General features: G+C 31.3%; 1 protein-coding gene across 1 annotated transcript in view; it reads right to left on the reverse strand.

The window, feature by feature from the left end:
* The window catches only part of neb (nebbish), a 252,883-nt gene that overhangs the window by 121,990 nt on the left and 118,703 nt on the right, over window positions 1-12,190 (reverse strand). The gene's annotated exons all lie outside the window — the stretch shown is intronic.

Raw genomic sequence — 12,190 nt, forward strand, 5'->3', positions numbered from 1 at the left:
CTTGGTGAACAAAAAGGGCTAAATACTAGGGTATTCGAATTATTCGATTTTTCTCTTGTTCAAATAAACCGAATAATTCGAATAAGAGATTTTAACTTGTTCGAAAAATTCGATCACACGTTTAAAATTAATCGAATTATTCGAATAATTTAATTTTTTTTAAAAAAGTAAAGAATGAAGTTTTGATGTCGGTTTTTTGGTATTTTATTGTTAAAGAAAAACAAAAATAAAGTTAAAGTTAACAATTCAAGTATTGATAATGTTAAAAAACATTCGAAAACAAAGTCCATCATTAAATTTTCAACAGAAATATTCTGATCAGATTAACTCCCGAACAATCTATAAAACAATTGACTAGCAAACCCTTTAGTTATGTGTGTGAAGTTAGCTCCGTCAGTTAGCTCCGTTTTTTAACATTACCTATGTTAATGTGTAAACTAACATACTTCGTACTCAAAGACTGTTAGGTTAACAGAGCTGCATTATTTTCAGCTCATTTAACATTTTATGATATAAAATCAAAATAAAATGGTTTTACCGATCATTCAGTTTAAATATATAATCACAATTTTTTTAAAAATTAGATAAAAAAAAAATTAAATATTTATTTATGAACTATCGTTGATTTCTTTGCTTTTAGCGTATTTTTATACCAGATACATGAGAGACACATGGACATGAAAAAAAATTAAAAAATTCTAAATTTTGGTAAAACTAGTCATAATAGGGTGGAAAGGCTTGATTTCAGAAATGTACAGTTTACATTCAGATTTTTTTTCATATTAATTTAAAAATAGTGAAATTTCACATTTTGTTAAAAGGGCAGATGGAAATTTGGAAAAAATGGTTAAATTTTGGAATTGTGCTCGATCTTGCCCTAATACGGTGGAATGCCATTACTTCAGAGAGTTCAGAACTGTTTAGCATATATTTAGAATTTATTTCAGATCGGAGTAATTACACTTTTAAAATAGTGAAATTTCACATTTTGTTAAAAGGGGCACATTGAAATTTTGAAAAAATGGTTAAATTTTGAAATTGTGCTCGATCTAGTCCTAATGGAGTGGAAAGCCATCACTTCAGAGAATTCAGTACTGTTTAGCTTATCTTCAGAATTTATTTCAGATCGGAGATATATAATTTTCCATATAGTGAAATTTCACATTTTGTTAAAAGGGGCACATTGAAATTTTGAAAAAATGGTTAAATTTTGAAATTGTGCTCGATCTTGCCCTAATGGGTTGGAAAGCCATTGCTTCAGAGAGTTCAGAACTGTTTAGTTTATATTCAGAATTTATTTCAGATCGGAGTAATTTGACTTTTCAAATAGTGAAATTTCACATTTTGTTAAAAGGGGCACATTGAAATTTTGAAAAAATGGTTAAATTTTGAAATTGTGCTCGATCTTGCCCTAATGGAGTGGAAAGCCATCACTTCAGAGAGTTCAGAACTGTTTAGTTTATATTCAGAATTTATTTCAGATCGGAGTAATTTGACTTTTCAAATAGTGAAATTTCACATTTTGTTAAAAGGGGCACATTGAAATTTTGAAAAAATGGTTAAATTTTGAAATTGTGCTCGATCTAGTCCTAATGGATTGGAAAGCCATTACTTCAGAGAGTTCAGAACTGTTCACCGTATATTCAGAATTTATTTCAGATCGGAGATATATAATTTTCCATATAGTGAAATTTCACATTTTTTTTTAAAGGGGCACATGGAAATTTGGAAAAAATGGTTAAATTTTGGAATTGTGCTCGATCTAGTCCTAATGGGTTGGAAAGCCATTGCTTCAGAGAGTTCAGAACTGTCAACCGTATATTCAGAATTTATTTCAGATCGGAGATATATAATTTTCCATATAGTGAAATTTCACATTTTGTTAAAAGGGGCACATTGAAATTTTGAAAAAATGGTTAAATTTTGAAATTGTGCTCGATCTAGTCCTAATGGGTTGCAAAGCCATTACTTCAGAGAGTCCAGAGCTGTTCACCTTATATTCAGAATATATTTCAGATCAGAGTAATTTGACTTTTTATATAGTGAAATTTCACATTTTGTTAAAAGGGGCACATTGAACTTTTGAAAAAATGGTTAAATTTTGAAATTGTGCTCGATCTTGCCCTAATGGAGTGGAAAGCCATCACTTCAGAGAGTTCAGAACTGTTTAGTTTATATTCAGAATTTATTTCAGATCGGAGTAATTTGACTTTTAAAATAGTGAAATTTCACATTTTGTTAAAAGGGGCACATTGAAATTTTGAAAAAATGGTTAAATTTTGAAATTGTGCTCGATCTTGCCCTAATGGAGTGGAAAGCCATCACTTCAGAGAGTTCAGAACTGTTTAGTTTATATTCAGAATTTATTTCAGATCGGAGTAATTTGACTTTTCAAATAGTGAAATTTCACATTTGTTAAAAGGGGCACATTGAAATTAGGAAAAAATGGTTGAATTTTGGAATTGTGCTCGATCTAGTCCTAATGGATTGGAAAGCCATTACTTCAGAGAGTTCAGAACTGTATAGTCTATATTCAGAATTTATTTCAGATCGGAGATATATAATTTTCCAAATAGTGAAATTTCACATTTTTTTTAAAAGGGGCACATGGAAATTTGGAAAAAATGGTTAAATTTTGGAATTGTGCTCGATCTAGTCCTAATGGGTTGGAAAGCCATTACTTCAGAGAGTTCAGAACTGTATAGTCTATATTCAGAATTTATTTCAGATCAGAGTAATTTGACTTTTTATATAGTGAAATTTCACTATATGAAAATTATATATCTCCGATCTGAAATAAATTCTGAATATACGGTTGACAGTTCTGAACTCTCTGACGCAATGGCTTTCCAACTCATTAGGACTAGATCGAGCACAATTTCAAAATTTAACCATTTTTCCCAAATTTCCATGTGCCCCTTTTAAAAAATGTGAAATTTCACTATTTGGAAAATTATATATCTCCGATCTGAAATAAATTCTGGATATACGGTTCACAGTTCTGAACTCTCTGACGCAATGGCTTTCCAACCCATTAGAACTAGATCGAGCACAATTCCAAAATTTAACCATTTTTTCCAAATTTCCATGTGCCCCTTTTAAAAAATGTGAAATTTCACTATTTGGAAAATTATATATCTCCGATCTGAAATAAATTCTGAATATAAGCTATACAGTTCTGAACTCTCTGAAGCAATGGCTTTCCAACCCATTAGGACTAGATCGAGCACAATTCCAAAATTTAACCATTTTTCCCAAATTTCCATGTGCCCCTTTTAAAAAAATGTGAAATTTCACTATATGGAAAATTATATATCTCCGATCTGAAATAAATTCTGAATATACGGTGAACAGTTCTGAACTCTCTGAGGTAATGGCTTTCCAATCCATTAGGACTAGATCGAGCACAATTTCAAAATTTAACCATTTTTTCAAAATTTCAATGTGTCCCTTTTAAAAAAATGTGAAATTCACTATTTGAAAAGTCAAATTACTCCGATCTGAAATAAATTCTGAATATAAACTAAACAGTTCTGAACTCTCTGAAGTGATGGCTTTCCACTCCATTAGGGCAAGATCGAGCACAATTTCAAAATTTAACAATTTTTTCAAAATTTCAATGTGCCCCTTTTAACAAAATGTGAAATTTCACTATATAAAAAGTCAAATTACTCTTATCTGAAATATATTCTGAATATAAGGTGAACAGTTCTGGACTCTCTGAAGTAATGGCTTTGCAACCCATTAGGACTAGATCGAGTACAATTTCAAAATTTAACCATTTTTTCCAAATTTCCATGTGCCCCTTTTAAAAAAATGTGAAATTTCACTATATGGAAAATTATATATCTCCGATCTGAAATAAATTCTGAATATACGGTTGACAGTTCTGAACTCTCTGAAGCAATGGCTTTCCAACTCATTAGGACTAGATCGAGCACAATTCCAAAATTTAACCATTTTTTTCAAAATTTCAATGTGTCCCTTTTAACAAAATGTGAAATTTCACTATTTGAAAAGTAAAATTACTCCGATCTGAAATAAATTCTGAATATAAACTAAACAGTTCTGAACTCTCTGAAGTAATGGCTTTCCAACCCATTAGGACTAGATCGAGCACAATTCCAAAATTCAACCATTTATTCCAAATTTCAATGTGCCCCTTGTAACAAAATGTGAAATTTCACTATTTGAAAAGTAATATTACTCCGATCTGAAATAAATTCTGAATATAAACTAAACAGTTCTGAACTCTCCGAAGAGATGGCTTTCCAACCCATTAGGGCAAGATCGAGCACAATTTCAAAATTTAACCATTTTTTCAAAATTTCAATGTGCCCCTTTTAACAAAATGTGAAATTTCACTATTTGAAAAGTCAAATTACTCCGATCTGAAATTCTGAATATAAACTAAACAGTTCTGAACTCTCTGAAGTGATGGCTTTCCAACCCATTAGGGCAAGATCGAGCACAATTTCAAAATTTAACCATTTTTTCAAAATTTCAATGTGCCCCTTTTAACAAAATGTGAAACTTCACTATTTGAAAAGACAAATTACTCCGATCTGAAATAAATTCTGAATATAAGCTATACAGTTCTGAACTCTCTGAAGCAATGGCTTTCCAACCCATTAGGACTAGATCGAGCACAATTCCAAAATTTAACCATTTTTTCCAAATTTGCATGTGCCCCTTTTAAAAAAATGTGAAATTTCACTATATGGAAAATTATATATCTCCGATCTGAAATAAATTCTGAATATACGGTGAACAGTTCTGAACTCTCTGAAGCAATGGCTTTCCAACCCATTAGGACTAGATCGAGCACAATTTCAAAATTTAACCATTTTTTCCAAATTTCAATGTGCCCCTTTTAACAAAATGTGAAATTTCACTATTTGAAAAGTCAAATTACTCCGATCTGAAATAAATTCTGAATATAAACTAAACAGTTCTGAACTCTCTGAAGTGATGGCTTTCCAACCCATTATGGCAAGATCGAGCACAATTTCAAAATTTAACCATTTTTTCAAAATTTCAATGTGACCCTTTTAACAAAATGTGAAATTTCACTATTTGAAAAGTCAAATTACTCCGATCTGAAATAAATTCTGAATATAAACTAAACAGTTCTGAACTCTCTGAAGTAATGGCTTTCCAACCCATTAGGACTAGATCGAGCACAATTCCAAAATTCAACCATTTTTTCCAAATTTCAATGTGCCCCTTTTAAAAAAAAAACTATTTGAAAAGTCAAATTACTCCGATCTGAAATAAATTCTGAATATAGACTATACAGTTCTGAACTCTCTGAAGCAATGGCTTTCCAACTCATTAGGACTAGATCGAGCACAAAATTCAACCATTTTTTCCAAATTTCAATGTGCCCCTTGTAACAAAATGTGAAATTTCACTATTTGAAAAGTCATATTACTCCGATCTGAAATAAATTCTGAATATAAACTAAACAGTTCTGAACTCTCTGAAGTGATGGCTTTCCAACCCATTAGGGCAAGATCGAGCACAATTTCAAAATTTAACCATTTTTTCAAAATTTCAATGTGCCCCTTTTAACAAAATGTGAAATTTCACTATTTGAAAAGTCAAATTACTCCGATCTGAAATAAATTCTGAATATAAACTAAACAGTTCTGAATTCTCTGAAGTGATGGCTTTCCAACCCATTAGGGCAAGATCGAGCACAATTTCAAAATTTAACCATTTTTTCAAAATTTCAATGTGCCCCTTTTAACAAAATGTGAAACTTCACTATTTGAAAAGACAAATTACTCCGATCTGAAATAAATTCTGAATATAAGCTATACAGTTCTGAACTCTCTGAAGCAATGGCTTTCCAACCCATTAGGACTAGATCGAGCACAATTCCAAAATTTAACCATTTTTTCCAAATTTCCATGTGCCCCTTTTAAAAAATGTGAAATTTCACTATATGGAAAATTATATATCTCCGATCTGAAATAAATTCTGAATATAAACTAAACAGTTCTGAACTCTCTGAAGTGATGGCTTTCCAACCCATTAGGACTAGGTCGAGCACAATTTCAAAATTTAACCATTTTGTCCAAATTTCAATGTGCCCCTTTTAACAAAATGTGAAATTTCACTATTTGAAAAGTCAAATTACTCCGATCTGAAATAAATTCTGAATATAAACTAAACAGTTCTGAACTCTCTGAAGTGATGGCTTTCCAACCCATTAGGGCAAGATCGAGCACAATTTCAAAATTTAACCATTTTTTCAAAATTTCAATGTGCCCCTTTTAACAAAATGTGAAATTTCACTATTTGAAAAGTCAAATTACTCCGATCTGAAATAAATTCTGAATATAAACTAAACAGTTCTGAACTCTCTGAAGTAATGGCTTTCCAACCCATTAGGACTAGATCGAGCACAATTCCAAAATTCAACCATCTTTTCCAAATTTCAATGTGCCCCTTTTAACAAAATGTGAAATTTCACTATTTGAAAAGTCAAATTACTCCGATCTGAAATAAATTCTAAATATATGCTAAACAGTTCTGAACTCTCTGAAGTAATGGCATTCCACCGTATTAGGGCAAGATCGAGCACAATTCCAAAATTTAACCATTTTTTCCAAATTTCCATCTGCTCTTTTAACAAAATGTGAAATTTCACTATTTTTAAATTGATATGAAATAAATTCTGAATATAAACTGTACATTTCTGAAATCAAGCCTTTCCACCCTATTATGACTAGTTTTACCACAATTTAGAATTTTTTAATTTTTTTTCATGTCCATGTGTCTCTCATGTATCTGGTATAAAAATACGCTAAAAGCAAAGAAATCAACGATAGTTCATAAATAAATATTTAATTTTTTTTTATCTAATTTTTAAAAAAAATTGTTATTACATATATATTTAAACTGAATGATCGGTAAAACCATTTTGTTTTGATTTTATATCATAAAATGTTAAATGAGCTGATATTAATGCAGCTCTGTTAACCTAACAGTCTTTGAGTACGAAGTATGTTAGTTTACACATTAACATAGGTAATGTTAAAAAACGGAGCTAACTGACGGAGCTAACTTCACACACATCCTTTAGTTTCCGTATTGGAGATATACTTTAAACCAATTATTGGCCGATCTTCATAGTGTAATGCAGTTTTTATTTCCAGCCGGGATATGCTTAATCTGTCTTCAAATGTCTGCTTCCTTTGAAATTTTTACCACAGAGCTGTCTTGGATCTTTGGGATATGTTGGTTAATGGGCGAAGTTTCTAATAGTGAATTTGACGAGATAAACGCTTCGGCTCTCGGTCGGCTAACGACTAATTATTTGTCTATGGATGCAATCCGAGGAGATAAATTCTTCAGCTCTCATCGGCTGACTACAACTTATTGGCTATGACTAGCTAATGAGTACAATCCGACGAGATAAATGCTTCGGCTCTCGGTCGGCTAACGACTAATTATTCGTAAATACGGCTTATGGATGTAATCAGAGGATATAAATTCTTCAGCTCTCTCCGGCTAACTACAACTTATTGGCTATGACTAGGTAATGAGTACAATCCGACGAAATAAATGCTTCGGCTAACGACTAATTATTCGTAAATACGGCTTATGGATGCAATCCGAGGAGATCAATTCTTCAGCTCTCGACGGCTAACTACAACTTATTGGCTATGATTGTTAATGAGTTCAATCCGACGAGATAAATGCTTCGGCTCTCGGTCGGCTAACGACTAATTATTCGTAAATACGGCTTATGGATGCAATCCGAGGAGATAAATTCTTCAGCTCTCATCGGCTAACTACAACTTATTGGCTATGACTAGCTAATGAGTACAATCCGACGAGATAAATGCTTCGGCTCGCGGTCGGCTAACTACGGATTTTAACTACGGTAATAATACGAAGTAAGAATTTAGGCCTCGTCTAATTATGCTTTGTTACCCGGGCGCAAAGTATAAGTAGATCGGGACTTCGATTCTAGCCCTCGTTCATGTTTTTCTTAGATGTCTTATATCAGAATTCACATAAACTGTTTGGGAATTATTGACAACCAATTAGAATTCACATAAACTGTTTAAGAACTATTGACAACAATATGCTAATATATATTGTATTAGTATTAATTATGTTATGTATTGACTGTTGTAACTGCACGTTACATTCCCCTCTTACTTAAAAAAAAATCATTTTTGCATTATGAGAGTTTCGATCTGACGATCTGCACTTGGACGTTTGAAGACCTTCTTATGGCAATTCTTCGGTAGTTTGAACTTCATTACAGCCTTCTTACGTATAGTACTGTGTTCGACATACATTTTTTTTCTGTTAAAGATCTCATTGAATAAAAATAATTGACAGTAATCTTCGGAGTCTACAAAACGAATGATAGCGTAACCTCCTATATTAACGATGCATTGCGATGTTCGAGATTTCATCGTCTCTGGAGTAGAGTTGGGTTTATTAGCTCAGTGAAGTGACCGCTCTTTTCAGCTCAGCTCACTGAAATGAACTAGGTCGCTCTTTTAGCTCATTAGCTCAGTATGTTGTATAATGACCATTTCATTTTGAGAATTGCTTGTAGTGAATTAAATCAATTATTTCTGTTGTTAGTTGTAAAAACACACAGTCTTTTGACAATTAGAGATTTATGCGTGAAATAATTGATTAAAATTTTAAAAAATAAAATTGTATTTTATTAAACTAATATTTTTGCGGAAAAAAGAGTTAATTATTTTTTATTTCTAATTTCCGATGTTAACCAAATGTTTAGACAATATTTGTTAAGCAGAACATTCACTAACTATAAGGTATTCTTTTACCACAAAATAATAAAATTACCAAAAAACTCAAGATATTAACTGGAATTTGAAAAAGGAAAAATATTTTGATGATCTGATAATTGTGATCCAAAATAAAAATGTGACAATAACTAAACCAAAATGAATATTGTTGCAATTTTTTGGGTGTTTTCCCCATTTAAATAATAGCGGTTTCACTGTTAAGTGCGAATGGTCTAGCATCATTGCAAATGCAAGATTTTACCGTAATCCAATAACAAAATACACACAAAAACATTTACAATTTTGCATTTGCAATGATGCAATACCATTCGCACTTAATACTGAACTCCGCTAATGTTAGTTATCAATTGGCAAAATATATATTTTTTACCTGACTTTTACAACTTATATATATGATCAACAAAATTTCTACTAAAAATACGAAAGAAAAATAGTTTTGTGATACAATTTGTATATTTTCAACATTAACTTAATTATTTTCTGATATAACAATATATAAATTCAGAAATTCTAAACTGTCATTCCAAAAAACAGCGAAAACCCACGATAGGTCGCTCATGGCAGTTGACAAATGTTCTGTTGATGTAGCAGTATAGTAAAAAAGTGCATAAGATATATGTTTTCTAAAAAAAGTGATTGAAATAATATTGCTAATTTAATTAAGAATATCAGTACTTTGTATTTTTTAATTATGTGTTTTGTTAGATATAATCCTACTAATGTATTTTTGAAATAGTATTTTTTTACTAATTACAATTATTATTTTAACAATAACAATTATGTATTTCCCTTTTTCATTATTATTTTATGAAATTTACTTACAAACTGTAGCAATACTCTTTCTTTCATTCTACATCACCATACCATAAATAAATTCACATTCATTTAATAGCACACATATAAAAATTCCTTCATGAAAACAAAAACAATTTGAATAACTCTAATAATTCTTGAAACAAAAATATATACGCGGCAGCATACGATCATATACATACATAACAAACCTACATTCGAATGATCGTTTTATTTTTGTAGGACACAAGGCTCACTCACTTTTCAATGTCACTGAGCGAAAGAATGTTACAGAATTGACGAGTAAAGTGAAACATGTGAAACATTGAAGATGACAAATGAATGTGCTTGTGCAGCTCTTTCATGAGTACTGAAAGAAACATGAGCATAAAACAAAACCGCTCAGTTGAATACGCTCAGTGCTGAGCTGAAAACGCTCAGTATGATGAATGATTCACTTCGCTCAGTTGAGTGAATAGCTCAATTTAACTAGGTCATTCATGAGCTACACAACTCTACTCTGGAGAAACATTTTCTAAAATTTTCTTCAGTGTACTCTTTAGCTAAATTAGATTTCTTATTAAATGAATTGCTTAACTCCGATTCCAATTCAATTTGTTTGAATTTTTTGGGTAATTTTGTAACATGAACAATTATATTTGCTGAGGGAATTTCAACAATTTTCACTTTAGACGATATAGGTTTTTCTTCGCCAGCTTCATCAACGTTGTTGTCTTCATCTTCTACTTCCCGATCTTCCTCTTCTTCTTCTTCTGGAGCCTCATCTACTTCAACATATATTTGATTATTGATGGCCTGCATTGCTGTTTTTCGAGGATAACACCACGGTTTTATTGGCTGATTGTTGTTCATGGTTATTACATGACTTCTCGCATTACAAGTGTCTTGGATGTCATTGATCGCAGTTTTCGTACTAGTGAGAAATGACTCCAACTCTTTTTCCTGGTTTGCGGATAAAAAAACTCAGATTTACTACGGAGTGAAGTGGGGGAGGAGATACATTTTTAGTACCCAGATCCGAAACATCCAACCGAACACCTTCGATATGTAGCTCTACTTGTCGCCTTCGTAGAAAGTCCATTCCCAAGATAACAAATGAGTAGTTTTTCCGTTAAAACTTACGCTCATCGGGTATACGTTTACTTTCTCGATACAAGTTCCGTCAGCTAACTGTACCGATCTCTGCTGCATTCGGGGACGAATATGACCTTTCTCAAGATGCTGTCGGACATTTTCACCTAAATAGGTTAATGTAGAGTTTGTATTAAAGACCTGCATAAGCTGCATTGTTTAACATGAAGACAATTGCCACATGATGCTTTTGTCATGTCATGTTATGTTCTTTTACCTACATAACAGCAATACGCAAAGGCAATGTATATCAAAACAAAAAGCAAATGCAGTATCATTGTATCAACATCATAACACACACAACACTAAAAAATTAACAGATGACATGAATGACATTTTTTGTCTGAGATGATTTCAATTCATTTGTAGTATTTATTGTGTGCAATAAGAAAAAATAGACTATAAAAATACAACTGAAATTTATATTTATATTATATAGTAGGTCAAAACAAAAATACAAAAGTACATCAATGGGTTTTTTCAATGTTGTTTTGGAAAATGTTACAATATTTAGTAATATTACGTGTTATATTATTACTTAAAAAGGAATACGTGGAATATAAGCCATAAAATGCCAATAATTTTCATGGAATTAAAAATGTAATGTTTTTCACATATTTTAAATATTACCTGACTTAGGTACAACCGCTGGAATATTATTAAGTCCCCTTTTACAATGCAGAAATTGAAAGGCAGACAGACGAAGTTTGTGGGCGAGGGGTTCAAGAGGTAGAGTGTGTTTTACAAAGGTTTAGGTTAGTTCAAAAGAGAATGCAAAATGTCTGCCTTTCAATTTCTGCATTGTAAAAGGGGACTAACGGGGCATTTAATAATTACATTGCTAAATAAAACTCCATGAACAAAGCCAGGTTAGTTCTATTAGATGGTGTTTAATTAAAGCAAATGAAATTAAAGTATAAATCGTTAACGGTGTATTCACTACAGTGAATAAGCATTCACGGAGTGAAGTTTATAACCTATTTTATGATATTAAAGACAACGATGAAGTTATCAAAAACTTCGTTTAATATACTTGTTGTAAAAACGTGTTTAAATTTAATGAAGTGTCTCTGAATCTTTCGCGACAAAAATTATAAATCTTCGAAAATGTTCCAATGGAACAAATTCAACTGCCCAACGATTTGAAGAAAATGTGTAGGCCATTTAGTAATGTTTTTTTGCGTAACTTCACAGAAAAATTGTTTTAACTTAAATAAAATGAATTGATTTCAATTCATAACATTTATAAATATGTAGTATGATTTTTTCCTATTTTTCTTCTCAAATAAAATCTAGGCGGCTTGAAAAAAATTATTTAAATTTTCATTTACATAAATTTTTATGTTATTCAAAAATGTTTAAAATTTTTCTTGTAAAATATTTATGTACATAATTTTTTATGATTTTCAGCTAGACATTCACCCTTATTCTACTTGGCG

This window comes from Calliphora vicina, chromosome 2 (genome assembly GCF_958450345.1).
Source record: "Calliphora vicina chromosome 2, idCalVici1.1, whole genome shotgun sequence".
Taxonomy (NCBI): Eukaryota; Metazoa; Arthropoda; class Insecta; order Diptera; family Calliphoridae; genus Calliphora; species Calliphora vicina.